Source organism: Miniopterus schreibersii, assembly GCF_964146895.1.
Source record: "Miniopterus schreibersii genome assembly, chromosome: 7".
Lineage (NCBI taxonomy): Eukaryota > Metazoa > Chordata > Mammalia > Chiroptera > Miniopteridae > Miniopterus > Miniopterus schreibersii.
The window spans coordinates 35,613,665-35,630,376 of record NC_138108.1 but is presented as its reverse complement, the minus strand read 5'-3'; positions in this window follow the sequence as shown (position 1 = coordinate 35,630,376).

Below are 16,712 nucleotides of genomic sequence, written 5' to 3'. Positions count from 1 at the left end.
TGCCCAGTGATAATACTAAAATGACTCATCATTCGTTTGGAGAGAAAACAAATGTTTTTCTAACTTGTAGTTTGAAATATATATATTCAACTTATGAATTTGAATTAGCATATATTTAATGCTTAGAAATACCATCAAAAGGGATTTTAGATAAATAGAGCAGAAATCATGGGAAACTAACATTCTAGACGTTGCAGCCTCATGGAGAGCTTTGGTTTACAAAGTAGCATTGAAACAACTTTTCCTTGGTAGACTCATGGAAAGAACAGGGAGATTTGGATTTTACGGTTTCTGATATTGATCTGGACAACAAAGCTATTTGGTAAAGACTGCAGAGAAGACATTAAGGTTCTTTTATGAAAGACCTGAAAAAGTCTCCAAGAGAACTGAAAAATTTTCCTTTCTAAATCCAATACATATGACATTCTGTATAAATTGACACCAAAACTCTGCTAAAAAGTCATGATTTTAATAAAGAAAGTTTGGATTCTGATGTATATCATAAAATATCAATCCTACCCAAACTTCTGGAACTTATATAACGAAATACAGAAGTGAATTCCATCTACAAAGAGAGTGGTCAGGAAGATTATGTCAAGAGTAGACTGGTAAACATTACAAAGATTCACAAAAAGGTTGGCATTAAATCGATGAAAAGCATATCTTTTTTTTACTCTTATTCTCATCAATATGTAATTTTTCCCAAGACTGAAATGTTTGCAACTGCTTTGCAGACTACAGTTTATTAAAGAGACATTGCGACATTGCATTTAAAATCCTCTCATTTACAACACTTCTGCTTTAGTTCAGTGGGGAGCCCTCTCAAAGGATATTCATAATGTAAGATCCTGCATCTATACAAAATAACCAATGTTTTCGGTATGTGGTCATTGACCCGCTAAAAATTTTAGTCATGAAATAGTTTGTCTATATTAGATGTTTCATTGTTCTGTACTTATGAACATAATGATAATTTCACAAGAAAGATGTCAAGTTAAAGTATCCCAAGATATTTAAACAAAGGAATAGGTACAGAATCACATCATAGCTTAGACAAGAGTAGTGATCTTTGATTTGAGTGGAAAAATATGTGTTTTAAAGTGTTTGAATGTTGTGCCAGAATTGAATAGAAGATGGCAGAAGGTCAAAACCATGTATCTGCAGGAGCCACTAATTTACATTGCAGAGATGAAGTAGAAGAAATAGTTCCTTTTCAAAAAGGACTGCTATGTTTATCAGTTTTCAGAAAGGGCAACATGGAATAGCATGAAGGGGTTTAGAAAGGCAGCTCTGTACAAACAAAAGAAAGTGGTTTATATTTTTACTTAAGAATTATTGTCAAAAAAAAAAAAAAAAGAATTATTGTCTAGTAGATTTTAATTTGCATACTTGCAATCATGTCAAACAAAGGCCTCTCCCATGGCTTTATACTCTATGGTCAAGAACTGACAAAATGGAATATAAACCTCAGATGGTTTGGTTTGAAGGAAAGAGAGAAAGAGAGATGAGCAAAGAGAGAATACTATTGTTAAAAACAAACAAGCCTCTTTGAGGTGAGTGTTTCACTGTTAGAGGTTCTCTAATACTAGGTAGGGATTATTATTACATTTTAATGTTTTGAAAGGCATTTGGTTGGCAACCTTAATTCCTAAGAACTCTTTATCAAATCTGTTGTTTCGAAAGTAATTTTGGCCAAATCATTGTTTAGGTACACTATTTTTTTTCATCTAATTTCTTAGTGGGGGGTTGCTGAGGAGTTTGAAACTGGGGAGGGGCTCGGGCTTCTGTGAGAGAACAGAGAGTTTCTATTGAGAGAAGGAAGTAGTGTGAGGAACCAAAAACCCTCACTGTGCCCAAGGAAGGACTTATGTTATTATATTTGTCAGAATAGGTAGAAAAACATCCAAGCGATGTGCTTTTAATCATTTTAACAGGAAACAGTCAAAATTCCAATAAAATAAACATTAAGAATACTATTCATGTAACAGATTTAAGTGACCTTGAATGTTTTTTAAACTCCAATTTATCATGAACAAACTCATACTGGGTTCATATGCAATGCATTAATCACCAACCATATAAAATAAGCTACATAATAAAATGAAATTAAATCTCAATTTACCAAAACATTAACATGCTAACAACTACCAACTTAGCTAAGTTACAGTGTAAAGGCGAAATGAATAAAATACTAAAATCACTGTACCAAACAATGTAATTGAAGTCAAAATGCTATTTTTTCGTGGTTCTTTTTAGAGAAAATAACAAGTTGTTTACTTTAATGCAGTGACATTTTATTTTGTGATTAATTTTAAAATAACATTGTAAAAACTACAAACTCATTTTAATTTGACAAGCATTTGGTAATTAATTTTCAAACAATGCTATGGGAACCCAGAAAGCACTCTTCCTTTGACATGTATTTTATAATTTATTTTAAAACAATGCTGCACAAATCTGCAAAGGCATAATTCATTTGGGAGTTCATTAATTATGCAAATGAGTTGCAATTAACAAATCTGTTCCTAGGATGGCATTTGCATAATAATGAACTTCATGTTTGTGACATTATTTAATAAGATACCTTTGTGCATTTTTAAACAAAACACTCCTGTGAATACTATGTGATGAGATGGGGTTGAAAATGGACATCTAGTCAATGAGATTCGAAACTCTACCCAGAAAAATGTTGTTAAAATAAACAGAATTATATATAATTTAAATAATAAATATGGATATTCTTTTTAAAGCACAAGGGTTTTGATTAATCTCAGCTTCCCTAAATAGCATAAGACTTTAATTTACATTTATAAAGACCAATATACAAATTAGGTTTAAGCAAAATGAAACAAGCAAAACTATAAACTTCAATTAATATTTCAAACAAAGGTAGGTCATATACTATACACATGAATCTCACACGCACATTTCAATAGGAAAGAAAATATCACATTGAGTCAAAGACTCCTCCTTTCTAGGGGGTAATGGCAATATGACCACAGGAAAAAATATCCTCAGGTGAGGATTAAAAAAAAAATGCAGAGATCACTGAGACTTCAAACAGAGGCTATGGGTTGGCAGATAAATGCTTTTGGAGCAAGACTGTCAAGTATCTTAAAGATCCAGTTTGAAATTGTAGAATGATCGTGAAAATGGTGGTGTAGTAGATGGACTTGGAAGGGAAAGAGCAATGGGTAATTTTCTCCGCAGCAGATCAGTAACGGAGTGTCTTGAGTGACTGGTGATGTTTATCTTAAGTACAGGGCAAGATCAGGTGAGTTTTTGAGCCAAGTATTTGCCATTCCAAATTGCTGACTGATGAACATAAGATCTTATGATCTGTCATGTGTTTTCCCTATTTGTCCTTTCCTTGTGCTTTTAACCTCTGTGGTCACATTTCAGTTTGAACACAAGGATCCTTTAGGGGTTACTCCATGCCCTAATGGCACCAACTTTCTACAGCTAGACAGGTTCTTCAGACCTAGTCTTGTCTATTCTCCACTTAACTAAATTCTACGCAGCCTCCAAAACTATATCCTCATGGCTTTGAAATTTAAGTAAATAAGTCGTCAAATGGATGCTACTGCAAAAGACAGTAGCCCAACCAGCCAAGCAAACCAGTACTACCTTTGGAGCCACTTAGTATTCTTTGCTCAGTTTTGTTCCAGAATCCTATGGTAAAAAAGAAGGTGGAAAGAAACAAAAAGAGATGTTCACAAGACTAAAATATAACAGCCCTACTTCAACTCAGGGGCATGTTTTGTTTATTTTCTTTCATTTTTACTTAGAATAAAAATACCCACCTTCTTCAGTTTCAAATCTGTGGATAAGCTTTTGTTTTTCTTCTGTAATATGCTCCTGCTCATGGTCAGCAAGTCTTGTCACCGCTCTCACAAAAGCAGAAATAGAGAGGTGAAGAATTCTTGCTTGTTGGCCATCTAACATCCATTCTCCATTCTTATTATTCTTTCCTTTGGGGAACTGTCTTTTCCCCCATTGTGTGCAGTCCCCGTACAGTGTAAACGAGGCAGGCTCCCTTCTAGTCCCCTCACTGGATGCCTTTAGGCCTTGAACTAAATACTAGATAAAACTCTCTCTCCCTGATCAGTGTTGCAAAGGCAGAAGAAATGGTGAAGTTTCACTTCCTTTTGGGGCATCTGGACAGCGGACAGTCTTGTTCCAAATGTCTTGAATCCCATGAGCTCCCCAACATCCTTTCATAAAATTCCCTTTGGCTGTCATTACTGAGAACTCTGAAGCAATATAGATTGATAAAATGGCAATGTTACTCTTCCCCCAAATGCATTTTCTTTGGGGTCAGACATAAACAGAACTAAAATGATAGAAAGGAATCTAAGGAAAATGCTACTTAGAACAAATGAAGTATAAACAAAGGACTCCAGGTAAAGACTCTATTCTTGAGTCAATGGGTAGTTTCAAATGACGACATGGATCTCTGGTAACTGAAAGCAGAGGCTGAAAGCCTTTTAGAAGTTTGCAGAGATAATGAGAATTCAACTTGGTCTCCATCCTCTATCTTTACATTATCTTCCCAACGTGGCTCTACCCCCCTACCTTCAAGAGGAATAGCCAAGCCAGTATTATGGCATCTTGAAAGTAGGAATGGGTAACTTGGCCAGGTGGTCATGATCCTAATATCAAAAGCAGATACACCCTATATCAGCCACAAGACCTTGAACTTCAGGGTCATTGTATTTGCCCAGAACAACTAACTAGCTAGCTAAAAATTACATCCAGCAGTGTGTGAAATGTATGAGATTTAAGAGTATAAGAAGAACAAAAATAATTGTTTTTGTTATAGCAGTGCAGTACTTGCATTGGCTCTAGCCATTAAAGTAGCAATTATGCTAGTTTATATTTGATCCTGGCAGGAATTACATGGTCTTATATACAAAAAATATGTTTTAGAATAAAAATTTCTGTTGAGCACCTGGAATTTTGAAATATTTGGATACTGGGCATTGATGATGAAACATGATACAGAGAATTGTTGAGAGAGAAAAAAGAAAACATTGCTAAGCAAAGAAAAATATTATCAGGACAAATACTGTCCTCATATAAGTTATATTAAATAATATATGTGAAAGGTGTAAGGAAGAACCTTAACTGTGTAGCCCGGCTGGGCATGGCTCAGCGGTTGAGTGTCGACCTAGGATCCAGGCGATCGGGGTTCGATTCCCGGTCAGGGCACGTGTCTGGGTTGTGGGGTCGATCAATAACTCTCTCATCATTGATGTTTCTCTCTCTCTCTCCCTCTCCTTTCCTCTCTCTGAAATCAATAAAGATATATTTTAAAAACAAACAAACAAAAAAAAACTATGTATTTGTCTAATGATGCCATACAAGGTTTATCCAGGCTTTGACATTCTTTTTTTCTATATTTATGTTTCCCAAATTTTCATAAAGCATTCCCCAAATATTCAGGATGTTGTCAATGCTGCTCTGTCTACATTCCCACAAACAATGAGGCGGCAACCTTCCTTTTCCCTGGCAAGGATATCAGCCATAATCTATTCTGAAGGACTTCCTTCTCACGTCTCTTCTCCCGTTTGAAATCCAGTTGCCAGAAATGGTTAGCCTCTTGGAGTTAAACCAGGTTGCTGTCAGCAGGCATTTTAAAGTTTGATATCTGAGAGCTTCATGGAACATAAGCATTTTCTCTGGTTTGACTTTAACTGCATATGAGGCCAAAGGAAATTTAGATTTAACTGTTACTAGATGCAAATTGATTAAAAAATTGAATAATGTGCAGTGCCTGATTGTTTACATGACCAATTCTCCTGTCTTAGCTGGGACTTCTGAGATTTGCAAATCTTTCCCCCCCCGCCCCACTCTACCCCTCCCCCTATCCTGTATGTAGCCTGCAGCACCCTTACTGATGGAAAGGACTTATCCAATTTTAATAGTTTATTATTCTATGTGTATTTCGACGGTGTTCAATGCCAGATAAATAGCAGCAACAATAACAAAAATCAAAACAACAATGGAGGAGGAAGTACTGTTTTCCGTGTCGTTATTAATTCTTTTACCTTAAGCAAAACAATAAGACATGCCGTCTTATACTTTACAGTTGGAAGGCGAGCTAGCTCTGAAGGGCTTGTGTGTTTCAGGGATCTTCATACAGCCCCTTCCCAATAACGGCAGAACTGAAATAAAACAGCTCTTATCGTCTTGTATTAGATCCATGAAATGGAAATCCCTTAATAATAGTGACTTTAAAGACATACAAGTTTATTTCTCTCTCAAATACAGGAAATCTGGAGTTAGGTGGTCCAGGCTAGTGTGATAGCAACACAATCATCAGCAATCCGTGATCCTTTTCTTTTCTGGCTCCCATTCCATCCTCAAGTTTACTTCGTAAGTCCAGATGGCAACCAGAGCTCCATTCATCACAGCTGCAGTCCAAACATCAGAAAGAAAGAACAAAAAGTTAAATAACCCTAGTGAATCAGCTCCCTTTAGCAGCCTACCCAAAAGTCTATTTTGTCTCATCGGCCAGAAGTTAGACATTTGGCACATCTAACTGTGAGAGAAGAAGGAAAATGTAATCTTTAGGTTGCTTGTATTTTTGCCCCAAATAAAAATTTATTCCTGAGGAGGAGGAAAGAGAATGGATACTAGGTGACATCTAGCAGGCTCTGGTCCTTCTTCACCCTTGGAAGGGAGGGTAAGAAGTTATATGTGAGCATTGATGCAAAACCTTGAACAACTAAAGAGCTGATCCTGGGCCCAAATGTGGGCCTTAGGCTTCCTCTACATTCCAACCACTTTTACAGACTTAATCTAGAGAAAAAGGGTTACAGAGGAATGTCCATAATATAAAGCAGAGAAACAGATTATACACTTTATAAATCAATGACCCCTTTGTACTCTAGCCATTTCATGATGGGTTTTCTCTATATTGCTCAGGGCATTTGGCCTTGTTGACCCTTGACAAGTTATAAATTAGCCTATTCATCCTAAAAAGAAAAAAATGATATCCGCTCTAATGCCATTTGAAATATCGTAATTTTTCAAAGGAATGTGTAAATTTGAAAGTAGTTTTTCAAACTCATACAATTATGTCAGTTTATTGAAAGTATCCCTAAACTTAAGAATGCAAGTTAACTGATGCAGTTGCAAAATACTGTCCCTAATCATTTTTTTCCTAAGTATTCATGAGTGCTATTGGTTGAGCTTAATTCTTCTTTGCTAAATAAACATAACCAAAATGTTGCTTCATTTAGATTCAAACAAAAAGTCTGAAGACAGAGACTTCAATTCTAGTTTTTTCCTTAAGGATGCTTAAGATCAGGAAGAAGTGGTAAATAGTTTTTACACTTAATTATCAAGATGGATTTTCAGAGTTTTCTTATTTTTATTTGGCCTATGCAAACATCTACAAACTATCTTTTGAGAAAGAATTGATTCAATTTGTAAACGTGTTACTTCTAATGGCCTCAAATTAACACTTACCCAGGGATTGTGAGTTAATAAATGAGATATATTATAAAAGTGATTTATAAGATGAAGAACAATGTACATATTTTTAGCTACTCTGGTTATAATAATGTTGGAAAACATTATGTTCATTTCATAGCAACACAATTGGGACTGAAACTATGCATCTGAGTAAAATGAAAAAAATAATAAAACAGTCTATTAGGCTATTTCTACAAAGAAGTTGGAGGAATCATTGTGACTATTTTTATCTGAAGATCCAAAAGATGGGGAGGGTGAAAATCATCACCTTACAATGGAAATCAAGTTAAGAGACAAAAATGAACAAAAAAGCAATTAACATGGAAAGAAATCTCCTAAGGAATGAAGCGATCATGGGTTCAGAAGTCGAAGGACTTCACTGAACACAGTCCCTTCACTTCCTGAGACCCCACTACGCTGCGCTTCCCCAACAAAGGGCTGTTCTTTGATTGGATCACCACTCTTACTTCTGTGACCTCATTTTCTTCCCCTGAAACTTAATCTGACCTCCCATTCAAAAGAGAAAACATTTAGCTCCCCAGAATCTCTCCCAACGTAGGTTTATTGGCAAGAATTTCTCCAGGAAATTTCTTTTGACTTTGAGTTCACATATTCTGGCAAATCGCACAGTATGTTAGGAGAGCCATTTAAAGTCTCAAAATTCAGCGAAGAGTGATATTGTCGGATGTTTTGGAGACAGGTGGATTTTTCTGGGTTCTGGGACACCTAACTTCTTTCCCTTATAAACTCCATGTCATCAATACAAATTCAGTGAAAACTGAAAAAAAGTAGATAGAGCTTGATATTTTGGATAAACTAACTTGGGTTAGATTTCGATTGGGCCCAAACGAAACTTTTTCTGATGAGGAAAGCCATATCCTTCATGCAACAAAGGCTGCTTTCAAAAGCCAGAGGACCCGCACTATTAAACAGACCATCTAGGACAGCTGCACAAGTTCAACACTGAAATAATGAGACATTCCACACTGCTGCAATTTGATACGAGGTGCCCAGACATGGTCGCTGAGACAGTGACACAAGGGTTGGTAACACAATAAGGGGGAAAAAAGTGTGAATGGAATGAGTAATACTGAATGGAATTAAGATTCTGCACTTCCTTCCCTGAAGAAAATCCCCAACCTAAATAAAGTGAGGCCTGGAATGTCAGAAAGCTTTCAGAGATGGGAACATGTGTGAGGCTGCCAAATGGGTCATTGTTTCTAAAAATGATGTGTCCCAAGATGACAGCAAACTTGTTTTTCAGACGACTGGCATTCGTTTATATGATTCCTCTAGTACTTCCTTCTTTCTTGATTTGTCCAGAATATGCTCTGTTCTGACGAGGCTGGAGAGGAATCCGCATGTCTTGCCAGATTGAAAACTATGACTGTTTGGAGTGTTTGGTATTTTATGAATATCATTTTCATTTGGTTAATGTTTCTATAATATTTAGGGAAGGAAGATGAACTAGGTCAGGTGGAGCATTTCATTCGGTAGCCAGTTCCGAAACCTCTATGCTCAGAAGCTATAAATAGCTGCCTGTTAAGAAACTCTTTTTATTTAAGTTCAAAAGAGTAATTTATTATTTGTATATTTGATAATTTTTCCTCCTGATTCTTTTTTATTAAAAGGGAGTCTTTCCAATTGCATTTGCCTTTCACAAGCATCTGTTAGATTTTATTGTGTTCTTTTTTGATTTGTTGGCCTTACGGTGATAAAACCAAAAACCAAAAATAATACTATTTCTGGAAAATTCACATGTTGTCCTTGCAGCTCCCTCACTCCTACATTTACCCCAGCCAGCTGCTTTTTGTGTCCCTGTCTTAATTAAAGGCTTGGCCATTTACGCAAAGCTAGGAGTCATCCTCTATCACATTTCTTTTACCCTCACATGCAATCAATCACCCAACCTTGACAGTTCTGCTGCAGAAGTATCTTCAAAATCTATTGCTGCTTCTCCTTTCTCATGGTCTGTCTACAAGGCTATTAAAATTCCTTTCTCACTGGCCTTCCTATCATGATTCTGCACTCCCTCTCTCCCTCCCCTTCAGAGCCCTCCCCATACTACTGGTCATCATAGGCAATGCTTGTTTCTCTGTCTAAAGACCCCCATTCACCCCAACTGCCTGCAGGGTAAACTCCTCAGGCACTAGAGTGGCACCAAGGCCACTTCTTATCCTACCTCAGTTCATCTGTCCAGCCTCATCTCCTGCCACATTCTTCCATGCCCTCTGCTTCTAGCCACTGACCATCTCACTATTCCCTAAAATTGTATACCCTTTCACTACCCTGTATCTCTACACACGCAGACCTTGAACCTTGAGAGCCTTCCCTCACTCCTGCCAGACCATGCTTCACCAAAACCCAGCCCACATGCTTTTTTATTCTGACCCCTTTCCCTGCAATACCAGATAGAGTGTGCTGGTCCTTAAAGGTAATGAAACCTATGTTATAGCATGTGCCTGTATTTTTGGAATCACCTTTCCCCATGGCTGCTCTGAACATTCTGTGGGCTCTATGACAGCAAACACTGTGATCGATTTATCTTCTTACCCCTGCCTCAGAACAAAGCAGGGGCTCGGAGAGAGTTTGTTAACCAAGTGATTCTGTAATGCAGGCATGTCAGGTCACTATAAGCTTTGAGGAAAGCAAATCTTTGGTCAGCATTTTCCAAGAAAACCCTACACACAGGAATGATTTTAAGCAGCAAGGAAGTTCTGCCCAAAATCAACAAATGGAGCTGCAATAGCAAGGTCATCAGTGGGAATATGCCCTGCTAACAGCCTCCCACCCATTCATCAATCCATCCATTCAACAGAGATTTTTGAGTAGCTACTCAGTGCCAGGCACTATGCAAGGTGCATTAGCTATAACAGCTCTTGGGAAATATTTAGTAGCCTTTAGAGGCATCGCAGGAAACTCAGCTAATTCTACCAGCAATATTCTTTGTAAAAATGAACAATAGATTACATATGTGTATACATTATACATATACATGCTTACAGAGTGATATTCAAAATGTTTTGACCACCAGCAGGGCACAAACACTGACCATTAATTTTACCCTGAAATCTTACCCACAGAAAAAATGTACTGGAATGATATGTAAACCAGCAGCAGAAGGCACAAGAAGATGATCAGCCAGCAAGCCTAGAGCCTAGGCTGCAGCTTTTAAGAGAAATTTTGTCTTTCCATCTTTATTTCTTCTAAACCTCACAGGGAGAAAAATCAGTCATGAATAAGAGGTTGAAGCATCTTATTTTTTATTGTTTGAGTAGCCGCCCACCATTGGCACCTGTTTTCTAGAGACTATCAGTCTCTGTGCTGAGAATCCTGGCATTACTTAAAACAATTTTTTAAAGTTGCTTTTTTGTGAAAAGTAAGGCATGAGCAACCAAGAGAGGTGATAAACCCAACCCAACCCTCGCTGGCAGAGCTGATAATGATCAGTCCGTTACATGCTATTGCACAGCTGATACCTCTTCCAACAATTAAAAAAAAAAAAAAAGGGAAAAAAATGGTATTAATTGCAAAAGTTTCACAGATGTCTGCAGCAGTTGACCAGAGCTCCTGGGTTATTGCTTGTCAGGCTATTAATGGGTTTGGCTATCCATGACAGTCATTACTTTTCCCCCTCCTGCGAGCTACTTTCTGTGTAATTTATGCATAGGTTTTGCCAAGATTTGACAACTTTCAGGATATTAACATAAAATTAGACTGCAGAGCTGAACAATGGGTGGCTTTAAAATTAGCCGCGGTGAAAACCAATCAAACAGAGCTGGCCTTTCCTCCGCATCACTCCTAACTTTATTATCATTGTCTTTCTTTCCACATATAAGAGTTCACGTCAGCAAGTCCGCACAGATTAGAGGCAGAGGAAGGGCTGAGGGAGGCGAGATAGCCTCTGACCTTGGAGAAGGGGTCCTTTGTCACCCAGGCCAGCCCCTGCCAGCTGGAACGCCTGCCGGCGGCCCAGGCGAACACAGGCCGCAGCCGGGCTGAAATCAGAGCACACCCACGTTTCGAAGCCCATCTGAGAGAAGCCTCCCTTTGCCATGCCGGCTCCACACGCTTGCTCTGCGAATGCCGGTACAGAATGCGATGTGCGTGTTAATAAGCCAGGACATCTGGTAACCAGCTTTTTTCTGATTCATTAACTGACTGCTTCTGAGGCCAGGGGGGATGAGAGGAGAAGCTGGAAGGTTTTGCTTTTAGCAAATGGGAACTTGATATATGCTTTGCGTCCCCGGCTTTGCCTCCACTTTTAAACATTACTTCAAGGTTAGCATTTCAAGCGAGCAACCTTTGGTATGTCTTGTCCCATATAGAAAACAAACAGTACTTAAATCATTCTATATAGTCCGCGAATTCAGGAAACAGGAAAGGAATCTTGGCAATCTTATGGTGTAAATCCTATTTTAAAGCAGAGATGAGGGGAGGGAAGAGCTGGCCAAGGGTCACACTGGCATAATGGTGGCGAAGCAGGGGCCAGTCTCCAGGTCTCATGGGCCTTGATCTAGTCTTTCTACCTCAGCCACTGGTTTCACTAACTTTCGCTTGTTTTTTTATTTGCCTTACTGTTATTTTTTTAGCTCCCCAAACATTGCCGGCTTCATTTTTCTTTTTTGGCCTCCCGCTCATCTGCCTTCGGAACGTAGCAGACACAAATGCTGCATCAATCCTCCTGCCGCCTCTAATCAGTGATTAGGGACTCATCCAAGCATTCATAACAGGTACTTACGGATAGTTCATTCAAACTTTTGAAGAATGAACAACTTCAATCCAGGTTGTGAACAACCCCAGGGAACAGAATTAACTAACTAACATACAATGAGAAAATTCAAATGGAAAGCAGAGCAAGGTTAGGAGGACCTTCCAACGATCAAGATGTTTAAAATAAAAATACTATCATTCCATCAGAAAATTTAAAAACACACACACATACACAAAGCCTTCTTTTTGAAGTAAATCAGATCCAAATGCTCTAGAGAGTGATCTGAGTAAAAGAGGGCTGACTGGATGGTACATGTTGAGAGATGAAATGGACAATGAAGTTTCCATATGTTGTTTTTATGCAGTAATTAGAAACTGTCACACACCGTTTCCTTTTTTCATTTCCTTGGGCTTATTTGCATGTTGGAACTTCCTGTGGAGCAGAATGGAGAGAATCAAACTGGCGCCCAGTTGAAACAGTGGCTGTGGGTGTCTTCCCCACCTCGGAGGCGGGAGGCCGGGGCAGGCAGAGCCGAGGCGCTGAGGGCCGCAGAGCTGCGAGCAGCGCAGCTGCCCTGGACGCCGCTCACGGGCGCCTCGTCCTGCCTGGGCTGGGGAGCCGATCAAGCCCTACAATTGGTCCCTGTGGAGCACTTTGGCTTCCCTGAGCTCATCTCCCGTTTAAAGCACTTTCATTCCATCCCAATTATCTTTCCTTTCCTATTTGCCTGGGCAGACTTGGAGGCAGGTACCCAACTTCCCTATTGCCAGGCCCAATGTGGTTCCCATGGGGCCTTGGTAAATCTATATAAATAACCTTTTCATATCTGGATCCTCTTATTTTCTATCTTTTTTAAAAGAAATCTTAAACATTGTAAAACAAATGAATAAATAACAGATCAAGCACCTTTTACTTAATAAGGACTAGGACTAAGAGATGTAAACTCTAGAAATCTTTTGAATGTCAACTGTGTTCTAAAAATCTGCTGCTTTCTACTACTGAGCTGTTACTAGTGATGTGAGAAATCGCAGGAAGCTGGAAGTAGGAAGAAATGTCATTTGTCTAAGATAGGTTATCTATCTGGATGGCTATTCAACTGAATACTTAAATAACCTGGAATCATAAGAAGAATTGAATTACATGGGCATGATTGGACTCATAACACAGTAAGAGACTTTCCAAAAATCACAGTATTGTCAGATAGAAATTACTTGAGAAATTTAAAATGCCATCTTAATTAAATCATTTAAATAAATTTTGTTTAAAAATTGCTCTGGCTGATATGGCTCAGTGGGATGGGCATTGTCCCATGCACTGAAAGTTTGCTGATTTGATTCCTGGTCAGGGCACGTGCCCGGGTTGTGGGCTCGATTCCCTGTAGATGGAGCTCAGGAGGCAGCCCATCGATGTTTCACTCTCACATTGATGTATCTTTCTCTCTCTCTCTTCCTCTCCCTTCCTCTCTCTCTAAAAAAAAAAAAAAATCAATAAAAAATCTTAAAAAAGAAAAGTTAAAATCAAGATAAACATAAAGAAAAAAGAAAATCTAATTAATCTCACTTCCAGAAGCAGGCATTATTATTTTGATATTTGTCCTTTGACTTTTTTAGTATGAGTATAAATGTATTGATATATAAATTTTTCACAAAAAATGGCTAATAATGCAGTAGTGTTCTATAATATTTAGAACCATTTTTCATGACATATTTCTACTATAGTATTTTAATGGCTGCCGTATTCTAGCATATGAGTATTCCATATTTTATTTAGGAAATCTATTTTTTAGACATCGGCATTGCTTTTAAATTTTTCCTATTATAATCAATGTGTTGGTCATCATTGAATATTCATCTTTGGCATGTCTTTATTGCCTTGGGACATATTTTCAGAAGTGGAAGTGTTTTAGTGAAAGTCTATGACCATTTTTAAGGCTTTTGATACATATTGCAAATTGCCTTCCAGAAATAATGGTGGGGTCCATTAATTTAGAATCCCACCAGTAGCCCATGAGGCACTTATTTCCCTACTCCCCTGCCAACACTCAGCATTATGATTCTTTTTAATCTTTGCTAATAGGAGGAGTGAAAAATCGTGTCTCTTTGTTGTTTTAATTCATTCATTTTTGAAACCCGCATTTCTAAAAATAGATTGGCACCCACTTGCTCCTTTACTTGATTGCATGTCGGTAGTTATACCCAGAATTCATTATTGCTTGAATTTTATAGCACTGTCATACTATAAAATTGAAACTAATTTGGTTAGACCACAAGGCTGTTTGATCTCCTAGGGAAATAGAGATTTATGTAAATAAAGCATGGGGTTTATCTTCTTCCTTGTGCCTGGGGAAACACAAAGGACAATGAAATTTAAAAGCCATGCTTTGGTGCTGAAGGAGAAAGGAGGGAGATGTTTGGAAGACAAGAGCATCACTGGTCAGCCCAGTGGATGGCGTTCATTGGCTACCATACAACTGCTGGAGGTGACTGTGCTGGTATCTGTAACATGTTGATGTGTGAAGTGGAAAAATGAAGGCTATTCCTCAGGAGAGCCCTGCATATGTCAAGTATATTGTCTCATTAAGCCAATCCATTTATCAACCCGCTGAATGCCAATTAAACTGCACAGGATGGTGCAGGTATACGGTGGGCTGTTGGTGCCAAACTTTATTACAGCTGAGCTTTTCTGGCACAGTATGTTCCACCCAGCAAAATGGCAGGCCTATCAAAGCCAAATTAAATGTTCTTGAAATAATGCCTCTAACGAAACGCCACAGCCTGGCAGAAGAGAATGGGAAATGTAATATCAGTTCTTAGTGCACTTTGAGTTCCAATGAAGACGTCAAGGCTCGGATCCAGCCAGTGCCAAATGTCTTCACAGCGTGCAAATTAGATCAGTGTAGTTTCATCAGGAGAATGATCAGACTCAGCGATAGCTATGGCTGAATTCACCGCTTCTGCCGAGGGCTGGGCTCGGGACTGGGGGCCCAGCTGAGCTCGCACTGCCACCCTCGGAAAGAGAAAGGGCCTGATTTAGTGCATTGTCCTCTTGATGCCATGTTGGAAGTCAGCCCCACCTCTCAGAAACACTGCTGAATGAACATCTAACATGCATTACAATGATTTTGTTTGGGATTTAAAAAGAAATCTGTTTAGTGAAAATTAAACCCCAAGTAAGTGAAATGCTAAACCAGCTGCTAGGAGGGTCTTACAAGCAGGAGAGTTTTTATTTGTGATTAAACATGAAATTTGTATTAAAATATATAGGTATTGGTATTAAATACTTAAAGTATTAAATTCCAGGAATGTGTATATGTATACATATATACTCATACATCGATATAATGATAAATATTCTTAAGAGGCACTGGAGATAAAGAACTAATACAAAATAAAAAGTCCTAAGGATCTCTAACTAAAAAACAGAAGCCCAGTGAGAATGCTGTGACTAACTTTCAATGTTAAGTATGGGAGAAATGAGATAGGGCATATATCTTGGGAGGGAAACTATAAGTGATCTAACATTTGGAATACATTGAAATAAATCAATTTTATAACAAAAGGTCACTTACCATCATGAACTTGTTCTCTATTTTGATATTATTTCTTAATGCAGTGCTGTTAGATATACTCCTGAATTATTTTAATTTAAAAGTGGATTTTTCTTTTCCTTTTCACACATAGCTTTCTACCAGAGCAATAGAATCAAGATTCCTCTTTGAATTGATTGCTGTATCCTCAGTAAAGGTGAAGCAGAAATCCCAACACTTAGGTGGCATTGCTAAGAGCAGCTGGAGAATTTTCAGTGTTTCATGTTTCAAGAAGTTGTGTTGATTTGAAGTCTTTTCAAATCCTATGCTTTCCACTAATATTATAATAAAGAATAATTATAATTCCTATTTGCATAGTATTTTTAAATGTTTACTGGATGATCTTTATAAAATGTATTAACAATAACTAATGAAGAAGAAAATAAAAATTATCTATAATCTCCCATTCAGACATAACAATACTAATACTTTTTTATATTTTTTCTAGTACTGAGTCAGTATACGCCTGATTTTTTTTTCCAGTTTGGATCCTATAGTTTTGTCTCTTGTCTTTAATAGCATTTTCTCTGCCATTAAGCAGTCTTAAAATTTATTTTAGTGTTGCAGAATACTTTATTATGTGTAACATCCCCTATAAATGGATATTTGTATCAGTATTTAGCTATTTACCTTCACAATAAACATTCTTACAAATAAATCTTTTTATATCTAATTAATTTTTTTGGACAGATTCTTGAGAAGTGGAATTAATGAGTTTAAAGTATGGATTTCAAGGTTCTTGTTATTACCATGCTACTTTACAGAATCTACCTATAAATCTACAAGAAAATAACTACAAAATCAGATGCATAAAATAGTTCATTTTTATATTCCACCAACCATATTATGGTTTCAAACCTTAACTTTTATAGAAATGCGAAGAGTAGTTCAAAACTCTAAAAGTATGTGAAATCTGAGGGTGAGCCTATG